The sequence below is a fragment of the Chelonoidis abingdonii genome, chromosome 1, assembly GCF_003597395.2.
Source record: "Chelonoidis abingdonii isolate Lonesome George chromosome 1, CheloAbing_2.0, whole genome shotgun sequence".
In the NCBI taxonomy this organism is placed as follows: domain Eukaryota; kingdom Metazoa; phylum Chordata; order Testudines; family Testudinidae; genus Chelonoidis; species Chelonoidis abingdonii.
In genome coordinates this window covers 234,768,859-234,792,838 of record NC_133769.1, presented here as the reverse complement: position 1 = coordinate 234,792,838, position 23,980 = coordinate 234,768,859, and the positions used below count along the sequence as shown (strand labels likewise).

General features: G+C 41.6%; 1 protein-coding gene across 6 annotated transcripts in view; it reads left to right on the top strand.

Moving 5' to 3' along the window:
* FRMPD4 (FERM and PDZ domain containing 4) overlaps window positions 1-23,980 on the top strand; it is a 497,083-nt gene that overhangs the window by 147,928 nt on the left and 325,175 nt on the right. The gene's annotated exons all lie outside the window — the stretch shown is intronic.

Below are 23,980 nucleotides of genomic sequence, written 5' to 3'. Positions count from 1 at the left end.
TGCCCTCCGGGGTCGACCAAACCGCATCTCCACCGAGGCCCCCGATGAAATCACGGGTGCGCAATGGGCGTCGGTCGTTGCCGCGGTCTGTCGGCCGACGAGAGGGGTCCGGGCAAGACAGATTTTAGCCTCAAGTGCCCACCCAGGGACGCCAAAACTGTTGTGGGCAGATAGACTGCTGAGGCAAACAACAGTGGTCCGTGCCCGGAGTGCTTCAGCTCCAATAAACACACCGAGTGGGAGAAAGCAGCAAAGTTTATTTGAGATTTCAAAGTGGTGCTGGGAGACTTGTCCTGCCTCAAATCCAGCACGAGTTAATACAAGCAGGTTACCTTTTTTATACTTTACCTTTAGCTAAGCTGTCCCTTTTCCCCCCCCTTCCCCTTCTCCCCCTATAGCAATTACATTAATTAGAGTTATTAGACTGTTAAACTTAAAATTGGCGACTACAAGTTTAGTTTGTTAGGCCCTCTTCTTTGAACCACTATTTTGTCCTGTCCAGAGGTGTTTTATTTCACTTTTTTGTGGCAGAAGTATGCAGCTTCATTATTTATTTTTGCTTCATACCAGTTCGAGCGGCCTTGTGACTGATAAAGCTGCGGACACCTGGCCTTTTGTTTATTTATTGGCCTGCTAGGTCGATTAGAGTTTAACATGGAGGGACTTTTGCTCATGAGAGGCCTAAGGGAAAACTCCATATTCTTATAGCCTTTACCTTTTAAGATTACTTAGAATAATGCTTAGTGATACTTAGTGACCTCAACAACATGAGCTCCTTTTTTAAACCCAGATGTCCTGATTAGCCTGCCTTAATTGATTCTAGCAGCTTCTTGATTGGCTGCAGGTGTTCTAATCAGCCTGTCTGTCTTAATTGTTTCCAGAAAGCTCCTGATTGTTCTGGAACCTTCACTGTTACCTTACCTAGGGAAAGGGAACCTACTTAACCTGGGGCTAATATATCTGCCTTCTATCACTTTCCTGTAGCCATCTGACCTGATCCTCTCACAATATGGATCCTCTCACAATATGGATCCTCTTGTTATATTGGATTTTATCAAATGCCTTCTCAAAATCCACAAAACACACACAGATTTCCCTTTGCACTTCTATCACATGCTCACATAAGAGCTAAAGGGAAAAAATTCCTCCTCTGTGTCTACTCCTGGGTGGAAAACAAACTGACTTCTGCTAATTCTTGTTGTGAGGTGTTGCTGTTTCTGTGTGCCAACGATTTTTAACAAAACTTTGAGTGTGGCTTACCAGACTTACGGTTCATTGTTGTTCACTTTCTCTGGCATTATTAAGCTTTACTAGAGGAATGAAGATTGACCTCTTAAAGTCCTCTGGAAGGTCTCCTTGCATATATATCTGATTAAAATGTTTTAGCTCATAAGTTTTTGAAACTTTATTCAGAGATTATAGCATTTCAACAATACCATCCACCCTCGCTGCTATTCTTTGCTTTCCTTGAGGGGGAGGGATAGCTCAGTGGTTTGAGCATTGGCCAGCTAAACCTAGGTTGTGAATTCAATCCTTGAGGGGGCCACTTAGGAATCTGGGGCAAAAATCAATACTTGGTCCTGCTAGTGAAGGCAGGGGGCTGGGCTCAATGACCTTTCAAGGTCTCTTCCAGTTCTAGGAGGTTGGTATATCTCCTATTATTATACTTTTTAGTGTTTTTCAAGTTCTCACCTTGTAAAAGGCAGTGTTTTTTCTTCTATTTTGATGTCTACATCTTCCAGTTTTTCAGATTCATCATAAAGTTCCTTCGACATATTCTCTCCGTCTTTCTGGGATACTATTGATTTTGTAGCATATTCTACATTTCTTAGTTCTAATACCACTAATTCCTTTTCTTGGCTTCTTTGTTTGTTTGTTTTGTGTTCTTTTTATGGTGTGATGAACCTCTTTGTGGTTATGTCTGATTTTATATTCTTTGATTTAATCGTATCTTTGTTCTAGCCATTTTTCTTTTGCCTCTGCTTGCTTTTTTAATCTGTTTGTGTAACTTTCAATATTCCTTCACTTTTCCTATTTTTACAGTCTCTTCTTGCATTTATTAAGTTATAATTTCCTGAATCATCCATGGTTGCTTAGCATCACATCCTTTCTCTCCCAATACACACACACAGTGGCTATATGCAGGACCAGCGCTAGAGGTTTGAGTGCCCTAGGCGCACGGCCATTTCGCCGCCCCACGCATTGGTCCCCTGGCTCCACAGTCCTGCTCCCGCGGCTATGGTGGAGCTGCCACAGTCATGCCTGCGGGAGGTCCACTGCAGCCGACTGTCCGCCCGCAGGCATGACTGCGGCAGCTCCACCGGAGCCGCGGACCAGCGGACCCTCCACAGGCACCACTGCAGCAGCTCCACCGGAGCTGCCTGCCGCCCCTTCCGGCAAAATGCTGCCCCCTAATAATGCTGGTGCCCTAGGCGATTGCCTAAGCCACCTAAATGCAAGCGCCGGCCCTGGCTATATGTAGTGCTGTGTTAAACTTCTCCATTTCAGTCTAGAGGGTCTTCATTGTTGTATTTGTAGGAGATATCCTAACTTTGGTTTGACTTTTGATTTATATGCTTGTTGTAAACAGACATACAAAATGAATGAGCTGCTCACATTCATCGCTTTAGATACATGTAGATTTATATTTCTTGATTTGAGAAATCAAGATTTGCAAAGGTTTTCATAGTGGCAGTATATTCCCTTATTTGTGTAATCTCTCATTTGTGCTTCTGAGAATCAGACATCATCTACAGTAAGCTTTCTTCCTGATATTTGGATCTTGAGACAATTCCATTAGAGCTGGCTGAAAATTTTCTATCAAAACTGTTTTGAATGGAAAATTGGGTTTTCAGTGCAACATGTTTTTCTCAACAAACTCTACTTTCTGCAGAAAACTTCAATATTTTGTCTAAAAAATGCCCTAAACATGAAATATTTTGAGTCAAAACAGTGCTGCAGTGCCTCATCCTGTTTATACTCCCATTCTCCTCTATAGGCTGAGTTCTGTGGCTGGACTCTATCTTCCATTATGCGCCACAACCAGAGACTGCTATAATTAATTCTTTTCCTTACTAGGGAGAAAGTGAGTGCATCAAGCAAGATGGAGTTCAGCCATTGAGCATAAGCTCCAGGACTACAACTCCTATGTGGCACCATAGTGCCATTTTAAATAAAAATATTTCAGTTGGAAATATTTCATGTTCTTTTTATATTTTGCCAAAATTTTCCACATAAATTTTTGAAAAAAATGTTTTGTCCAAATTTCTTCATGAAAATATTGCCATTTTCTGACCAGTTCTAATTTTCATGGAGTTCAAGAGTCAGAAATGCTATGCTAGAATCACCTATAAAAGTTCAGTGTACAATTTCCGATGCAAGATGGAGTTTGCAGGGAAGGAAATAGTTTTTCTGCTATATCAAAAAGGGGGAAAAAAAACATGCAATACTAGCTGTATGTTTTTTGGATATGGTTGGGTGAGACCTGTGTCTTTCCATAATATAAGTAAGACACTTTCAAGCAGTGTATCTTTTTAAATGTATTTCATATTTGTCCCTGAATCACATCGGTGGTCTTGTTGTGAATCAAGTGAAAACATAATGAATCTCAAGATCAGACATGTTTGTAAAATCAAAATGATTTGCCACCATACAGGTTGCACATTAATGTCACTGACTTAATTTAATTCCTTTTCACTTTTTGAGTTTACTTGTGTTGCACTTTGAATCTTAAATAAGACCCAGAACAACAACATTCTTGTTTAGCAATCATGAGTTTCAGGCTTTAACAGTATTCACCAGAAGCTTCTTCTAATGGCTCTAATAAGTAATATTAAGCAACTGAAATAAAACAAAAACATCTTTAAGAAAGAGAAGAGAGAATAGAGGTTCCTCTTTTACCCACTGAGCATTCGTGTTACTGCCAAATTTACCTCATTGACATTATGGTGCTGAGCAAATTATCTCTACCATTATGAAAGAGGATTTTGATTAAAACACAAGAATAGCTGATGTAACATCACCTGCTTTCTGTTAACATTTTTATATTTGCACCTGTTCTTATTGGGGTGCAAGTTTCCTGGGTTCAGTACAGATACTGTTTTAAAGTAAACCAGTCACAATAGTAAAGAAAACAGCTACGTGGTCACATTTAGTTATTGTTGTTACTTGCTATTATTTTGGGGCATGAAGTGTGCAAGGATGACCACTTGCCTGAAGAGCTTAAAACAGAGGTCCCCAAACTGTGGGGTACAGAGGAACATTATGGGGAGCACAGCAGGAGCAGGGCCTGGGCCAGCCCCCACAGGAGGTAGAGAGGGAGCATCACCCAGCCCCAACCCTGTGCCTGGCCCCAGCATTGGCTCCACACCTAGCCATGAGCCCAGCTACTGGCTCCTGCTGTGGCCCGGCTCCCAGCCCCGCTTCCATCCCTAGCCTTGTCCGCAGCTCCATTCCAATCCCAGGGCCAAGGCTGGGAGTGGGGCTGGGAGTGGAGCTGGACACGGGCCCAGCTGCCAGCCCCCACTAGCAAGGGGGGTAAGAGGGGGCATGACTCTGAAAAGTTTGGGGACCACTGGTTTAAAACCTAAATTCATACATGACACCAAAAGGCAAAATATTGTTGCAAGTGCAGTGATCTGGGAGGCTACTGTTCACACTAGAGCAGACAGCTGTTGTCATTGCTCTCATGCCTCGCTCTGCACTCTAAAATTTGGACAAAATTGGGCAGAGCCTTACAAGGGTAGGCAGAGCAGGAGATGACAGCAAAGGCCTTTACCTCCATTATAAAGCAGGGAGGGCTCAAGGAATTGGGGAGAGTAGACAAAAGAACATTTCCTAGCCCTTCAACCCCTTCTCTTGGGTGTGCTGCTGGAGCCTGCTGGGAGGATGTGACATATCCCTGAGGTACAACCTGAAACTGTGGGACTACTGTGCCCCCTTAACTGTCCAGCCTGAGCTGTCTCTCGGGATGCTTTGCTAGTGACAAGCAGCACCAGACCCCTCCAGGTGCTGTGATCATTCGTCAACAACATGTAGGGACACATCCAGCTAAGTTGCATGAATGCCACTCATGAAATATACATGGGGAAACACCAGCAAATCCCCCCACAACCTTCCACCGTCTTACACTGCTCAAGACCTTCTCTTGAAACTGTTTTCTAGACAGCAGTAGATAGTGGAGATAAGAAATTTTGGATTCTATACCAAGCTTTGGAATGGGAGGAGAGTCTGGTTAGTTAGAGCAATGGTTAGAGCTAGGATAGCCAAAGAGAAATGATACAACATAATCAGCTTGAAAGACAACGTGTCTAAGACTTGGGTCTGGCATGTTAGAGACTTGAGTCCTATTCCAAGTTCTGCCTGGAATGAGCTTGTGCTGCCTCAGCCCATTACTTGAAAAATTGGGTGGGTTAATATTTGACTGCCTTCTGTGGGACACTGTGTGGTCTTGGTCAGTAATAAAAGGATCTGCTGCGTACAGAACTATAAATGGCAGAGGTGAGACCAGAACTTCTGGATCCCACTTAGTGCACATGAGCCTAGGCTACAAGGTTTTTGGGTGGGAATCTCTCTCTCTTGTCTGCAGAACATTGCACAGTTTAGTGGAATGGATAGCCTGGTCCAACTTGAATGTGGAATTTTCAGCAAAATTCATTACACATGAGAAGTATAGTGTGTGCAATTAATTTTTATCCTGAGGCATGAACACAAAAATGGGGGTCAGTGGGCTTTTTTCAAAGTGTTCAAATATCAGAATGCAGAGCCACAATATCATGCAGTATATATTTCTATATACACACATTTTTTTCAGTCTGTCATGATTTTGTAAGTAGAGAGGTTGGCAGTGTTGCAAAACAAGAAAATTCATAAACAATAAAGGAGGGGGGGGGGAAGAGGTAGGACAAGGGTTAGAATAACATCCTGCAGTTACTCAGCAAGACATGTATATGTGATGGTTGTGGTTTGATTTTAATTAATTCATGATTTATTCAGTGACTATTTACAGGTCTGGGATAGATGAACAGACCTTGGCAGCATGTCTCACATTCTGAATCACTTTTTTTCAGGAATGAGAACATGTTTTGCTCCTAAGCAGCCATTTTGTCTTCCAAGTTGATGTTTTCTTGCTTGGCATATTCAGAAGAAAGCCCCGAGGAAAGAATTAATGCTAAGCATCTCCTGAACCATAATGCAACTGATATGCTATGCTGTGTATAAAACATTGAAGGTTTGCTCATTTTCACAATATTTCAAAACTACCAAGCAAGAGTTTGATTTTAGAAACAAAACAACATTTTTTATTCATGGTACAAACTACAGCTATGGAATTTTTAGGGGAGGTTACTATTTATGAACATTTCATTTGAAAAACAGATTGTACTTAGTAAATTATGCCTGACTAACCCTGATCCTGATGATTAAATATGTACCAGCTGGCTTTTGGTTTGCTAACCTTTTGATCTCTAAAGATTGTTTTAAATCAGAGATCACACTTTCTAGAAGAAATGCCTCTCTCCCTGATCCTGTAATTATATTTATACTATTATACACAATTGGGTAGTAAATCTTTTAGACAGGGAGATTTATTTCTCTTTTGTCTCTGCACGGTTTTGCATTCAAAGGCTCAGGAGGAGACTCTCTGTGTTGGAAGCAGAGCACAGCTGCATATTCAAAGGTAGGCTTGAAATAAGCTTTGGAGAGGGACACTTTTCACAACTAGGATACCCCAGAGGAGTGCATTGCTACTACATCTTGTTAAAAAAACAGGAGGTTGTGCTGCTGCTGTTGTGTTCGTAAAGATACAGAGTTTTGCCTCCTCCGTCGGTTTTGTGTCTTGGTAGTGATTGAAATCAAGCTGCAAAAAGAGCACTGCTGTTACCATCCTTAAGAGGACCAAGTGTGATGGGAATTTGTTCTCCCATGTCCAGGACTGGCTCTAGGGGTTTGAACGCCCTAGGTGGACGGCAATTTCGCCGCCCCACGCGTTGGTGCCGCGGCTCCGGTGGTCCGTGGCTCTGGTGGAGCTGCCGCAGTCGTGCCTGTGGGCGGTCCACCGGAGCCACGTGAGCAGCCGAGCGTCCGCAGGCACGATTGCGGCAGCTCCACTGGAGCCGTGGACCACCGGACCCTCCGCAGGCACCACTGCAGGAGCTCCACCAGAGCCGCCGGCCGCTCCCTTCGCCAAAATGTCGCCCACCAAAAATTCTTGGCCCTAGGCGATTGCCTAGGCTGCCTAAATGATAGCGCTGGCCCTGCCCATGTCCAACCATTGAATCTTAGTTAAATTTTGTGTGTGTTTCCTAAAAACATAACATTATGTGCGGATAATTCCTCTCACTGTTTTACTCAAGAACCTAATCAAGATTGTGACATTCTGTACCTTGGAGTGTACTGTAACCCCCATGTTCCTCAATTCCATATAATTCTGATCTTACATATTAACTATGCCTTGTAAGGTATCAGGTGAAAGGTTATGATCTACTGAAAGTCATTTATCTCTCCACAGAGTATATGTATATCATTAATGCATATGAAGTCATGAGAATTGTGTGGTTGTCACTAAAACATGCTATGCATTGGGGGAATCAGCCAGATATTAGCTCTCCAAAGGCAACAGCAAGGAAAGCAGCCAACACCTGAGTGGGGTGTCAATCAACCCATCAGCAGCCATTGTCCAGCAAGGGAGCTACAATGCGATGACTCACCTGCATGAGGCCCCACCAGGGGAATTGCTCAACCTTGCTTGAAGAGACTCAGTAATGCTCACCTGACTTTGAAGGCGGTGGAGGCAAATCCAAGAGGGAAGAAAGGACATGATAAAAGGGAGAGACATTTGCCATGTTGGCTCTCTCTCTCCCATCTACATCTACAGAAACCACCACCACCAAGCGACTGAAGCACTGATCAAAGGGGAGAGCCTGACTGAAAAGTAACCAGACAGCCTGTGGTGAGAAACACCTAAGTTTGTGAGGGCATTGAAAATTTTAAGATCAGCTTAGAATTAGTTTTTATTTGACCAAATCTAACTTGTTATGCTTTGATTTATAATCATTTAAAATCTATCTTTATAGCTAATAAGTTTATTTGTTCTACCTGAAACAGTGCATTTGGTTTGAAGTGTGTCAGAGACTCCCTAGGGATAACAAGTCTGGTACATATCAATTTCTTTGTTAAATTGACAAACTCATATAAAGGTTGCAGCTTCCAGCGGGCATAACTGGTTCCTAGGGTTGTGTCTGGGATTGGAGATATTGGCTAATGTCATTCGGTTGCACAATCCAAAGAGCAGTTTACGTGCCAGAGGCTGTGCATGAACAGCCCAGGAGTAGGGGTTCTCACAGCAGAGCAGGGTAAGGCTGGCTCCTAGAGTCAAGGACTGGAGTGGCCTAGCAGATCACTGGTCCAGATAACACCAGAGGGGAATGTTCATTAATTTTTTGCATGCAAGGAGACTCTGATGTGAACAAAGGCACAGACTTATTTTTAAATCTGTAACCTGTAGATACAATTTGTTTCCTTTGAAAAATTCAGACTATTTCCATTGTATTCAGGAAGCGGTATTAGAATCCCTTTGTAGCTAATGAAATACTTGTAAATTCACATATCAGTAAATAATAGTAAGTTTTCTAGCAATGTAGTTACAGATTGATATATTTTAAGCCCTTTTCTATAAAGAAAAGAGAGATTTCTGTTCCAAAATGTAATATCAGATACAGAGCTGAGTGAATAATTTCTAATGAATATTTTATCTAATGAATTTTGTCTTTCTCTGAGTTACCAGGGTCATACCAACCTCTCTCTTTTCAAACTTATTCATTGTTCAGAATTGTTCAAAGGATTATTTTTTTGGTTTAGCTCTTTTACCTGCTATTCAAAATTCAAACTGTTGCTTGGTTGTAGATCAAATAAATATGTGACCTATTTTTTTCCTCTTTTCTGATTGGGTGAATGCCATTTTTATTATATGGGTTCTGGTGGAAATGCTTATGGGTAAACAAATTTAATGTTTGTGGAAGCTTAGCACTTGCTTTTTGCTGTAAAACGGAAAGTGACCACAAAAGGCATACAAACCTGCTTATTTGCATAAATATGTTTTTAGCCCTTCTCTAATCTAATTCAAAACATTTCACTAGTGCAAGTTCAGCCTTAAATAAAAAAGAAGCAATATGTCACAGAAAAAGATTAGTTATAAAGAGTTAATAAGGACACATTTAATTTAATATGGTTCTTCCTATGATTTATAAACCATGTGTATTGGGAACAGAGGACTTGACTCAGTCACAGCCCTAATTTTCATATTGAACTTGATAATTGAAGCAGCTACCATTTTCTGTAGTGGCTTTTCAGTACATATCACACATTTATAAATGGTTGGATGTTTTAGACTATTTTTTTAAATGTGAAATGTTTTGTTGCAGGTTACAGTGGGGAAAGTTAGTTTGGGACCTTAGAGCCCAGAGTAAGAATCTATCCTTCCTTGCCTCCACAATATGGTATGGTGCTTATATTACAAATGTTATCAATAAATCATATTTCTAGAGGTGAATTTCCTGATAATACTGGGGGCATGATTGTGATTGTTCTACTTCCTGTACTTGGGGCACCGTGAATTCCTTTTAAGCTTAGCTGCTGCTGCTGGCGGCTCCTTTGCTGCTCGTTAGCAATTTGGTTTGAAGGAGGACACGTTGTCCTGTGAATTAATTTTTTGTTTCTTCCTTTTTTCTTGTTTCCTCCTTTGTCTTCCTCTTTGAGGATCATTCATTAATTAACTCCAATTATGGTAGTACTGTTCTTGCAATTTACTGTACTTTCCCATATTATCACTCTTCTTTTAAGGCTTCCAAAACTTTCTTGCACAAGAATAATTTTTTTCTCTCTTAGCCACAGTTTTGTAAGTTACCATTGCAGGTCTCCAGATAAACTTTTGCCTATCTATCAGTGATTTAAATGTAAAAGACATAGTGACGTGTGCAGGATTCATTTATAACCCTCACCAGACTCATATGAGGAATGGCACCATTAATTCATCACTGGACATCTGTGAGCAGTAGCGGGACTTGTGTTAAAATTTTTCAAATGTAAATATCCTTTGCTTGGTCCCTGGAAGGAGATTATTTAGTTTACCCTAGGTGTCATTACTAATGGCTTGTAACTGGGCTTTAAAACCAATCAGTGAGATAATGTTTATGGCACATTAGGCTGTATAGCAGGTCTGTGCTCTGCAGGTAGCCAGGACCTAGTTATGTTTGTTAAAAATATCCTGAACAAATACGCTTTAAGCCGTAGTCAATTATTGGATGGCTAGACCCTTTTCCTCTTGACTTTTTCCATGATGTTGAATATGTGATTACCCCTCGGCAAACTGGTGTGCTGCAATCAATGTTTTGTTTCATTAATTTGATTTTAAAGGGTCTACTAGCTAAGTAATGGAAAAAAATAGATGTCAGACACAGAATGACTTGGTCACGCATGTTTTCCCATATAGTATTTGGTAGCTGCTTATTTTTAGTATTATTATTAAATCTAATTTCTTAACTGTATATACTTCAGTTTTGTATTTCCTGAAGCATTCATCTGGGGCTTTGCCGCCTTCCACCAGGATTCCTACTTTACCATGTTCATTCTTCTTCAGCCTGCTTGCTAATGGGAATGTTTGTGTTCAGGCATGGAAAAGCATGACTTATTATATCTGTTTATTTCAGCTTATAACTTTGCACCCGAAAATAAATGAATAAATCAATATATTGCTGATAATGCACGTCCCCCTGCTGCAATCTGGACACACCAGTATATACATCAAAGATTGTTCTGTCCCTTCTGTTAGGTGGCATTCAGTACCCTGGTGGCATCACTGCCCTGTTTCAAGGGAGCACGGGCAAATATTTCTAGAGATTAATGGGTCCTCCTACTGCTGGGGAAAGAGAAATGTTACTTTTGTAGAATTCAGTGTTCTTCTCACCCACTTCCCAAGGCTAGCATCTCCTCACAAACGAAAGAGAGCCCCTCCTCAAATCTGTTTAATGACATTTGACGCTTGCACAATCACTCCACTCTACTTTTATCTGCATCAGGTTTTCCCATGGGCTACTTTGCTATTCTAAAGTATTGTAATTGTGAGGGGAGGAGATTCCAAGGCTTCAGCCTTTAACAGCCTTATGAAAATTTGGAGGTTCAAAATGGAAAACTCTTCACTCTACTCCAAAAAAGCCATCAGGACCTGAGGATATTGTGGCATTTGTTAACCTGAGATTGCTTCATGTTACCTGTGCTATGGATTAGACCATCAGAATTTTTATGTCCATTCCCTGGGCAACCTCAGGAAAGCAGACAAAATCATGGTGATAACAGCTGCAGTAATGGAGTGATGTGGGGTTTTTTGTTTGTTTTTTTTCTGTTTGTTCCAGGATGGAATCCCAGATATGGTGTTAGAACCAATTTGGGGAAAAAACCTCAACCTCACCGTGTTCTGGGAACTCGCCCTAATAATGAACTGGGGAGGTGAAAAAATCTGACATTATCACCACAAAACACTCACCTAAAAGTTCTGGTAGGCATCTAGATAGGAAAAAAACCCATTTCCCCTCAATTGAGAGGACAGCAAAAACTGAAAAAGCAAGTCCCTCATTAATTTTCCTTGATTCAGTTGTAACAATGCCAGTCCCACCTGAGGCAAGAATAGAAGCTAATTGCCCTTCAAATTCCTTCAGAGAGGACACATCAACTTTTGCTTATGTTCTCAGATAGGAGGCCCTCTTTAGATAGTATTGGCTGTGGACAACATTCTTTTTAAGCTATGGAAGCTCTCACATCAAGAGGAAAGTAAATATTTTTCATCTCTTCTGTAATCACTTTCGGTTGGTCTGTTTGACAGCTAGGAGGCGCAAACCTCATCATCTGGGCTAGTGGCAACCAAGTCACAGAAAACAGCAAATTTACTGGAAATGGTGTTTTTCCACTTAAAATGATTTTCTTATTAGCTTAAAAATATAGCAAGAAATATTAGCTAAAGTTAGCACCACTTCGACCACAGAAGAGAGAATAAATTGAAACAGGTCTTGACACTTAAATGTGAGCAAAAGCATATTTACAACAGTTGTTTTCTTTACAAAATGTTTTTCTAGACAAGACACAATCACGTACATTAGTCCAGGCAGCTGTCTGTCTCTCTCTCTCGCTCTCTCATTTACTCATTTATTTTATAATAGTCTTGGGCAAACATAAATGTGTTTTGCAAACCCTCTGCCTGTTTGGCCCATCTCCCAGGTCCTTAATGCAGAGAACCAAAGTCTTTTAAACAACAGAGCTGCATGTACTTTGAACTGCTTATGCTTAAATGGAGCTCTGTGGCTTTTGTGCATGGATATATTGGCCGTCCTGAATTGATTTAGCTGCCAGCCCAGAGATATTAAATGGAATGGAAATTCTTTGAAAAATAGAAACAGCCAGTAATCAAAGTGCCTGCTCTCTGCTTACTTGTCATACCAAATAACAAAAATGTTGTGAAGCAGCACAACATTTTCAGTGTGATTTGTTGCATCACTTACACACACACTTAGATGGCAAACCATGACAAGTATTACAAGAAGTAATGGGCTTTAAGCAGGGAGAAAGTCACAATTAAGCTGAAACTTAGAACTGTGAATACAGTTGAACAATGTAACATGCTCTTAGGAGAGCTAGTGATATTGCCACAGATGTTCCAAACTGGATTTGACACCTATGTTTGGGGGATAATTTAATCAGTCCTCCATCTAGAGGAATGGACTAGCTATTAATAGGCCCTTAGATCTCTGTTTGAATTCTAATGAATCTGTGGTCTACTGCATTTGAAGCTGCCTTAAAAGTCTATGAGCGGTTCACTATCTTACAAAGTCATTTTAAACCCCATTGTTTGGTTCCTTTGGTTAGTAATCAGGAAGAAGTGCTGAGGATGGCATGATCTCCTGTAATTTCTAGAAACAGAAACTGAAGACCTGCAACTGCAGCAGATTGTGTGACATCATATTTTATATAATAATTTGGCAATTGTTTTGGTCAGAATTTCTCTGAGCTCCAGTCACATTTTTTAGTGAAAAATGCAGATTTGGGTCCATGGAAACATTTCACAAATTTGCGACCATGTCACTGACTTGTTTTGGCCCTTTTCTTCCCACCAGTCCCCACAATATCTGAAAAAAAAAAATCAAAATGCTTTGTGTGACAGATATGGCAATGTTCTGGGAGACCTTACTGAATTAAATTTAAGTATCTTTGGCGTTCCATTGTATTAAATGAAAACCGTAGCTTATGTATTATTGTGGGCTGGGAGTGTGTGTAACATCTTGAAAGGTGGAGATGTTACAGATGTGATACCTGGGAGTTCAAAGAAGTATATTGAAAATGTACCAAGCAAACATGCATTTCTGGAACCATAAATGTTACATGGATTTCCTGGGGAATATCTCAGTACAGGTTAATGCAAATATTCTCTCTCTGGCTATGCAGAAATCCAGCCTCTTGAAGCTACACCCTGAACAAAGGGTGCTTGTCTGCTGATTACTTGTTTCTGGAGACTAGATATCAAAGCCTGAGATGTGTAAAGAAATGGCTGAACTGCCCAGCATGAGTTCTGGTTCTGAATCAGACATGTTTATGAACTTGTAACCATGGGGAAAACCTAGTTGTGGGTTTTGAAGGACTGACACTTACTTAGAAACCTAGGCTGAAGTTGGAGGTCACCTATAATAATAATAATTAATACCTCTGGTAAGCTTTTTAGCATGCATGTGGGTTCTTTCATTCTTTTTAAGGCATTTTCTCTATAATGCTTTCAACTTAAGAATACATGTGCTTATTGAGAAAGGGTTATGTGGCAACCTATAACTGGTCAATACACTGGTCACAGCCTCTGGAGAGAAAGCAAAGCACAGATTCTGGCCTTTTAGGCATGCTGGCTTGCTGGGGATATCGCAATGCATAGCTAGGATCTGTGCAGCCTTAAAAACTGCCAGTCAGGAAAGAGTAAGACATGAGTCTCTGCCTAAGAGAAGTGATAATTTGGAGCTGGAATCTTTTAAGTGGGTTCCCTCGAGGGACTATGGAAGGGGGAATATAGGTGCAGTTCACCTGAAATGCTAACGTTTTGTTTTGATGTTTTCAAATGTTTCAATTTTTTTATTTGGAATGACAGTTTGAAAATTTCCAGCAATTTTATTTTAAAAAAATCATTAACAATTGTGGAAATTTAAATGAATCATTTCATTTCAAGTCAAACTAAACATTTCATATGACCTAAATGATTTTTAAAATTTTCAGAACTGTCAACAAATCAAAAAATCAGTTTATTCACAAAGCAGTAGTCATTACTCTGTGATCAGTGGAATGGTTGTGTTTCTGTCTTAATGGTGAAGGCTGCAAGCTGAAACAAGGGGCAATTTTGTCATCCTAGAAAAGTTTCAATTGTGCATGTCTCATTCTTCAAAACATTCACTGTGGATCAATAGCATTTCACACACATATATTTAATTGCTTCTGTTCTAGGACTCCTAAACCTTAGTTGCTTAGTGGCAGCCAACTGATCAGAATCTTTTAAGTTCCACTTCCTTGCTCTGCTCACTGACCAAACTAATGAAGTGCAGCATTGGGCAGACTGTTATAATCTTTGAGCCAGTTTGCTAATTCTGAGTTACTGGAGAGGAACAAGAGACAGACAACAACAGAGGAGAGAGAAACAAAAGCCTGAGGAAGCAGGAGACTGAAACAGGCTCGGATACAACAAAAACAAAGTAGAAGGGAAATAGAGGAAACACAGGCATGGGTTGGAGACCAGAAGAAATTGTAGAAGAGGCAGAGAAAAATATTAAAGGGAGAAAGAAAATGAAAGCAAGAAGCAATACAAAATAGCCCAGGAAGATTTAAGGAGAACCAAAATGGCGGGGAAATTATAATAGGATGAATGTTGTATTGTTATATGTGTTTGAAGAGACTGTCAAAAGAGCACATCTAACAGAGAGAGAGAATCGATATTAATGAAAATTTGGCATATGCATATAGGGGAATAAGAACTCTGCATCATCTGGAAAATTTCTGTACACTGTTGGCGTTTGTGCGGCATTTGTCTTTTGATAAGATGTATGAGAGACGCTGGGATTGGGAAGGCGGTAGTGGAGATAGTTCATGAGAGGATTTCTCTTGTACATGTGTACAGAATGTAACCTACTGAAAACCAAGGTAATGCAGGTGGCCAGATATTCTAAGAATGACGACTGCATTTCAGGAGTGGAGATGACAAAATGCATGAATTCACCATAGGCCAGTGTATATTTTTTATTAAAAAAGCCAAGAATGCAGTTCAAATTTATGGGTTCACTCCCACCCCCAAAAGTAGTGAGATTTTAAAAAAATATTGTTGGGATGGTTCAAGGGTTATTTGCTTTATTTTTGAGCCCTCAGGATTTATGTTTTCAAGCTTTTCTCCACAAAAATTAGGATTACAAGTGTATCTTTAGAAAAAATGAAGTAATGACATGGATCCAGTAGCTGGATTATAAGAAAAATTCCAAACATTGAGACTTATGGTAAAGGGGATGATTCTCAACTTGTATAAATTGTCACAGCTCCATTAATGGGCTGAGGATCTGCCCCCAAATCATAAACACTGAGTTTGTCATGTCTTTGCTTTTAAGTTAGTTTCTAATGATTTCTACCAAACTCTTATTTTTTTAAATGTTTATCTTCAAAGGAAGGACGGGAAATGGGATGACTCGGTAGAGTTATGTCCAGTGGCAGAAAGGGCTGATTTGGGTAGGAGTGTAGCTTCTATTTCGACCAGTGCTGTTTGTTGCAAGTCAGTACCTTAAATAGTTTAAATATAGAGTCTGTGAGGAGTTGCAAATGATCCTGTGGGAGTTAGGCACCCAACTCCCATTGAATTTCAATAGGAGTTAGGCATTTAATTCCCTTAATTGTCTTTGGAAATACCAGTCAGAACATTTGAGGCTTCTTCAAAACAACATATTGGGCTAGATTCAGCAAAGCTGGCCCACAGAGGTGCAAATTCCAACTTCCTGCATCAGCTATGACTATCAGAATGGGAAATTACCATTATGCAGAAAATATGGTTGTAGAAGTTCTGTCAATGGTGGAGCCCTTTAAAACACACCAGATTTTCTTCAGAGAGCTGTTGCATTCTCAGGCTTCCTAGATGAGCTGGCCAAATCTTGTGTTTTGGCCTGCACTGACCATTTTTGGGACAGTGTAAGCCTCTTACATGCCCTACCTTGCAAATGTCCCCCTAAACTGTAGAGTTACAGCTGTTTTGTGCTGCTGCAACCCACTCTCCAGTTGATGGTGCATCTGGCCCAATATCCATATGAAACATAATCACAAGTTGACTGTGACTATGTTAATACAGTGCCTCTACTAGCTGTGTAAGAATAATTATGTAGACTAGGCTGATCATAAGACTCTCTCTGTTGTTCTAGTTTACACTCTGTATTTCTCCTTTACAGAGATGCTTTCCAGGTATTGGAGCCAGTAGGGGCAATATTGGAGACGTTTCTGCATCATTCTTTTTGTGATAAGTTTTTTCTCATAGCATTATCTAATATCAAGCACCAAGATAAGAATTTTGATTTCTGTGCAGGTTCCTATAGGTAACTACTTCTGATAAATTGCTAGTGCTTCTAAAGTAATAAGGGTCTCTTCCCTGTTGTATACAGGTGGTGTTTTTGTTAGTCCTCTCTGTTTTAGGTACTTATGTGCCCCTATCACTGTAGTATCTGAGCACTTCACAATCTTTTAATCCCTCAACACCCCTGCAAGATGGGGAAGAACTATTATTCCCATTTTACAGATGGTAGCTGAGGCAAAGTGACTTGCCAAAGGTCACACAGGAAGTCTGTGATGGATCAGAGAATTTGAACCTTGGTCTTCCAAGTCCTAGGCTAGTGCCTGCAGCAGTAGCCCTCAAGTTATGAAGTCATGGAATCCATGACTTCCTGGCACCCAGGGACTACAGAGGTACCCCACAGCCTCTAACTTCCTCAAGTTAGCCTGTACAGTGAGAGAGCTGGCTACTCTTTCCTGCACTTATCCTTTCCAGTTCCTTCGTCATTATGAAAGCCTTTTTAAGAATCACCATAGCTTTCCTTCTAAAACTGGGATTAATTTCATACTTGCCAAGAGGTGACTGTAGCTGGTGTTTGCTCTTGAACTTCTCCAGACAAGGTTGATGGTATATCATGTTTAGATTTGGTCATGGTCTTTAACATTATATTTATATGAACAGAAATATTTCATATTCTGATTCCTTTATGTGTTGGTTGTTTAGGATTATATGCTTTCCTGATTAAAACCACTAGTTGTCCAGGAGGTCAGAGGTAGAGGACGATAGTTATATGTCATGGTTATATCTAATATTCTGAAACAGTTAAGTGGTGCCCACAGTAGAGCAGAGAAGTAACTTCAAATTCATAACTCATTATTCAGAGTTATAAATAGAGTTAAACAAAATATGGCACTTTGGTTCAACTGTTACATTATGCAGATCAGATATTGATGTTATATTGATGTTTGATATCAGGATATTTTTCTTTTATTGCACCCTTCTACCCATTAAAAAGTTAGAGTAGGTAACTGGTTGAGTTGTTCTGCCAAATAAAAATAAATTTCTGGTTCTGAAAAAACCAACAAAAAACCCCACACAAGATATTTTCTGTGCTAGGAAATATGTTCAGCTAGGGCCATTACAGGCAGAAGATAACATTTTATATCACAGTAAAAATGAACAACTCAAATATCAAGCTGCTCGATATTTATTTGGTATTCTGTCTGTCAGCTCTTTGTGAGATGGGAGAAGCCCCATATACCATACACAAGAGCATTGCTTTTTAAATTCAAGTGCATTGGTTTCAGTGGGCTTCACAGTAGGGTTGCCAGCTTTTTAATCCCAGAAAATTGAACACTCTGGCCCCACCTGTTCCCTGAGGCCCCGCCCCTGCCTGAGGCTCCACCTCCTGCTCACTCCATCCCCCTCTCCCTCCATCGCTTGCTCTCCCCTACCCTCTCGCATGCTCATTTTCCCTGCAAGGCCCAAACAGGCATATTTATTGTTTTGATAGATGTATTATGCTAAATTCAGGTTTTATTTTTTACAGGACGCTAGAGCTGGCAGCAAAATAGTCAAAAAGGATAATTTTAAAAAAAATGAAATTTCACAAAAGTTTTCATGATTCTTTCCTTCCTCTCTTCCCATTTTTTGTAACCAGCTCCATGTTTTTTGTTCACTAAAGTTATTGTAATTTTATGTGTGGAATTAACACCATACTTTATCACTGCTGCAATGGGTCCATTAAAGGCCCACTCCCGAACCCCAAATACAAATCTGCAGAGCACAATCACAGAGATGGACACCTGTCCAAATATGTATATAAATAAATATGAAGAAACTGACTCCCACACCTTCATGCAGATACACACATGTATTCATGTGTACACATCTAGCATGCACTAACATGCACAAACATACTTCCACATTATTTATTATTACAATTGTTAAGTGCCTAGAGACCCCAACTAAGATCAGGGCTCCAGGGTGGTAGGTGCTGGACATACCCATAAAAAGAGAGAGTCTGCAATAAAGAGTTAATGTAGCTAGACAAAGGTGGGGAGAAATGTATGATACATTGGCTCTTCTGCAATTACTAGTCATCAACATTCACTTTTAAGAAATAATGTTTCTTTTAGAGTTCCTGTCTCTTTTAAAAACGTGTTATGAAATGAATACACACATTTTATGTCATCAATTTTTTGTGTGCAAGTCCAGCAAAAGGAATAACAGTCAAAGAGTTAGGCTGCAAATTTTATTCACACAGGTATACAGACATGCAACAGTACACGCAGCTCCCTACATAAAGAGAGACAGTCTGTTACACGCGTACAATGCATACATGCACACAGTTGCCTACAGAGAGACACTTTTTCATACACTTTTCCAGGGGCTGCCTAAATCACCCAGCCGGGAAGGGAGGAGGGTGGGCTAGAGGGGAAAAGATGGGGGAGTGGGTGGAGGAGAGAGGATGGGGAGGGAAAGAGGACAAGGACAAGAACAAGGTGGGGGTGAGAGGGGGCAGTGAAGGTAAGAGGAGGGGGTGTGGGGGGTATGTGCGGTGAATGGGGTTACAGGGAGATGCAGAAGACTACAGGTGCCTGAGGATGTGGGGGGCACATGGGTGTATAGGGACATAATGAGAGGACAGCAGTGTATGAAGGTGAATGGGGTGCAGGGATGTGGGGGGTGAGGGCATGGAGGTGGCGGTTCTGGGAGATGGAAAGAATGGGTGGGAGAGCGCTGTAAGGGGTACAAGGCTGAGATGGGTAGGTGTAGGGGGCAGGATGAGATGGGACAAGGAAGGAATGCAATGATCAGAGGTTGGGGGGTGGGACGGGGAGGATTACAGTGTGGGGTATGGGGGTGCAGCCCCATTCCCAGCACTCGGAGACAGGGATACACAGACCTCCAACTCCTGGGTGCCGGTGATGGGGCGACAGACCGCGGTTTGCAGCAGGGCACACGTCACAGCTTCAGCCCAGCCATGCGAGGGGAAGAGGGCCAGTCAGCAGCAGCAGAAGAACGTGTGCCACGTGACCCCTCAACAGCCACTTGCTGAATGCTTGCGAGTGGCGCTAGTTTCTCCCCTGCCCAGATGCAGCCAACGGGAGCTGTGCCTGTGGATGTGTGTGTGGGGGGGTGCAGCATGCAGACCCCTTCCCCGTGGTAGACCCTAAAGCCAGGAGCCAGATATGCTAGCTGCTTCCAGACCCAGGAGTTGCGTGGGCCATGGCATTAGCAGGGAGCCTGCCAGCCCCGCTGTGGCACCGTCAACTGGACATTCAACAGCCCGGTCAGCAGTGTTGACCAGAGCTGGCAAGATTCCTTTTTGACAGGGTGTTTGGTCCAAAACCAGGCACCTGGTCACCCTACTTCACAGCACAATCTGATTCTGTGAAGTTTTGACATGGACACATTATGTTTTCTATCAATAACAAGGAAAACGTGCTTTGTGTGGTTTTCAGATTTTAAAAAATCGGGAAAAAACGCTTTCAAATATGAGAGCATAAACTTAGGTTTATAAATCCGTGCGTGCTTGCAAATGTAGTGAGTATCTATCAGTCTCCATTGATGTTAGCAGGAATTTCTGTTCAGTGCTTTTGAAACTCGGGTCACTTATACAGGTGATGAAATACGGATTTAGAAAAAGTCTGAAAATCTGAGCAATAATGTTTTCATGAGAGAGTATACTTAAGCCATCTTGAACTGATTCACAGTTCTGATCCCCCAGCAGACTGGCAGGTTAACTTCTTGTACCTTCCTCCAACAAAAATTGGTCCAATAAAAGATATAACCTCCCCTTCCTGGTCATGTTAACTTAGGTGTTGGCAACCTGTGGCACGAGTGCCAAAGATGGCATGTGAGCCAATTTTTAATGGCACGCTGCTACCTGATGCCTGCTGGGGCCCCGGCCCCACTCAGACCCTCTGCCCACTACTCTCTCCTGTGGGAGCAGGAGGTGGAAGCTTGGTCCTGCCAGCAGCCAAGCTCCCCCCTCCCTACTTCTTCCCCCAGCATGGTGCTTTCCTGCCCCTCTTCCTCCCCTTCCCTGCGCCAATCAGCTGATCACCCTTGCGAGGGGGAGTGGGAGCAGAGATGCAGCATGCTTGCTGCTCCGGGGAGGAGACAGAGAAGAGATGGAGAGAGATGGGGTCCTGAGGAACGGGGTGGAATTGGGGGATATCCCCTCCAGCTCCCTACCGTGAGCCACTCATGGCAGGGTGCTGGGAGTACTCCCACGAGCCAAGCACTCCATCCCTCTGCTCTGACCCCTGCACCCCCCTCCACACACCCAGCCCTGACTTCTGCACCCCCCCACACATACCCAGCCATCATACACCCTGACTCCTGCACCCCCTCACACACCTCCAGCCCCTGTTCTGACTCCTGCAGCTCCCACACCCCATGCGCTGACACTTGCACCCCCCACATCTCCACCCCACCCTGAGATACCAAATGGGAGCTTCTACAACCCCCCCACCCACACACATTCCCACCTGCACCCCAGTCTGGAGTCCCGGCCACTAGCCCCATTCAGCCGGCTGCCTAACTAAGTGAACGGAACCCGAGGCCGGCAGTGGGCTGAGACCCCAGCTGGCAGGAGCCGGCAGCTGAAACCCCAGAGCAGCGGTGGGCTGAGCCACTTAGCCTGCTGCCACTCTGGGGTTCCAGCTGCTGGCCCCTTGTCAGCCGGGGTCCCCACTGCATCCCCACTCACCTTGCTTCTGTTTGGAGTTCCAGCGCAGGCCCCCTGCTAGACAGGGTCCAGGCTTCCAGCCCTGCTCAGCCTTACCAGCCACCAGCTCCACTCACCTCAGCTGCCAATCTGGGGTTCCAGCCACTGACCTCCTGCCAGCCGGTTATCAACTGATCACTCAGAAGCCTGTGTGCAGCTTAAAGTATCCAAATACGTGCCACCAGACATTCGAAAACTCAGCAAGGAACAGCAAGGGCAAGGATCACACTAAACTAATAAAATCTGCATTTTAATTTAATTTTAAATAAAGCTTCTGAAAATTTTGAAAACCTTGTTTACATATAAGAGTAGTTCGGTTATATATTAGAGATCTAAAAAACGTTAAAATGTATTACCAGCACGCGAAACCTTAAGTTAAAGTGAATAAGTGAAGACTCGGCACACCACTTCTGAAAGGTAGCCAACCCCTGTGTTGACTCCTTATAGTTAAAGCAATTTAAAGGTGCAGTACATCAAATACAAAATCATAACATTTCCTCTATATTTACATAACTATGCGTACCACCAGAGAAACCTGCTTTTAACACATAATTTTAATAAGCTTACAGCAACAAATGAAACAGAGCAAAAGATACCCCAATAGTAATAGTCTAAACCTGCAAAATGTATATAAAATTATCCATGGCATGAGTCTTTACAGGGTCAGAGTCTTTCACATCAAAAATACTGGATGAAGCCAAGAGAAAAATCCCAGTTCAAGCCATAATAATACATACATTATTACTATAATTTTCATCTTGAAAATGCTTTACCTACATTAGCTTATTTAATCCGTCCAGCAGCAGTACTTTGGCAGAGCTCTGATTCTGAGGGCAAATTTTCATTATAACTTTGAGAGGAATACAATTGCTCCCTCTGTGCCTTCATCCATGAAAGAAATTAGGGTCACGTTCCAGTGGAGACTTGACAGGACAGAAATGATATTACTTGACCTTTTCTACCAATATATGTATATGCTGTACTAATTGACTATTTTATGCCTAATTGGATGCAAAACTCCTAAAGGAACTCAGTGGAATCTTATCCTACATTTTAGCAAGCTACCCTTTCTCCTTCATCTCTCTCCACTTCCCCTCCACGCTCCCTACCCATCTCCTACCCACCCCCTCCTTCCTCCCCAAAAAAAGAAAGAAAAAAAAAAAGGAAAAAAGCAGGTAGAGAGCTAAGAATACCTAAGAGCTAGATAATCCTGCCATCCTTATTCACCATGAATACTACCGGTACCTCAGTACACAAACAATGGTGTGTACATAAGGAAGAAACTTGAAAACATTTGTGCAACTTTTCTAATCCCTATAAATTACCAGGGAATTTACTTGAAAAGCGGTAAGTACCAACAAGGTTTGAACTGAACTAGTGTGTCCTACTGGTATAATACCAGCTTGTCATACTAGCTCATAAAAGGCGCTGATGACTTTTACTGTAATTTCCTGGGCTGCCCTGCCACACTGCAGCTATTGTGAGAACAGAGCATTTCTCAGAACACGCATGGCCTTTCTGAAACTTCCTATCAAGCAAAGTGAGGCAAGTGTGAGTCTGAAATACCTATTTTCTAGAACCAGCGTGTCACTAGTATTAGCTACAAATCTAATATTCTTGGTGTACCAAGTCCCAGAGTGCAAGTGGTAGGATGCAGCTGTTGCCAAATGTGAAGAATTCACGAAGAGTGCAACTTCAGAGTGCAGATGGTAATGAAGAAAAGTTGTTATAGGAAGGAGGTAGCTCAGTGATAGGCAAATAAATGAGGAGACTGAAGAATTATAATGTAGAGTTAAAAGGGATGAAATGGGGGATTTGATGAAAGCAAGGAGATAAACAAAAATAGATTTAAAAACCAAAAAAAAGGAGGCAACGTAATTTAAGGTTAGTAATCTTTTTCCATTTTTCTTTGACTAAAAGGAGATGTGGAGGAGATGATGGTGAGGTAGGATGCAGAGTCTTTGTCCATCATGCTTCAAAGTTTGATGACTGTGCTGAGTAGGGAGCAAACCAGTACTTTTGCCCCCAGTAATCTGAAAACGGACTACCTGTTTTTGTTATGGCTAGGATAACCATAGTTTAACAACGCCCTCCCCCCAATTTCTTGGTTGCTCTCTTTAAATGTGAGCTCTCTGGGCAGAGACTGTGATTTCCGAAATATACGGAAGTGCTACTTAATATAAATAATAATTTAATGGTTGAGAACTGTAGAATTATATATGGATGGCAAGAAAAACTCAGTGTTTGCCAAGCCTGTTAGTTATTTTTTGATGGCTGGTTAAATCTAGTTATCCCAACCCAAGAGGGATGACCTAATATGAAAGCCAGTATAGAAGGAATAATTTGCAAAATCATCCTGCAGTGTCCAAACGCTTAACATTACAATATAGTCGTCTTTAAAGGACTACAGAATCTGGATAGTTCAGTATATTTAGTTTCTATGATTTTTATGCAAATTACTATCAGGGAGCTTTAGAAATTAATGTGTGTGTCACATGGATTACTAATAAAGGGAATAAAGCACAATTATTTTTAGCCCAGTATTGACAATAATATCTTGTTATATTTCTAAGGGTCTTTATGTCCAGTAAGTCATCTGTGTCAAATACAAATAGAACGTACAATATGCGCATGTTCACGTCACACACGAACAA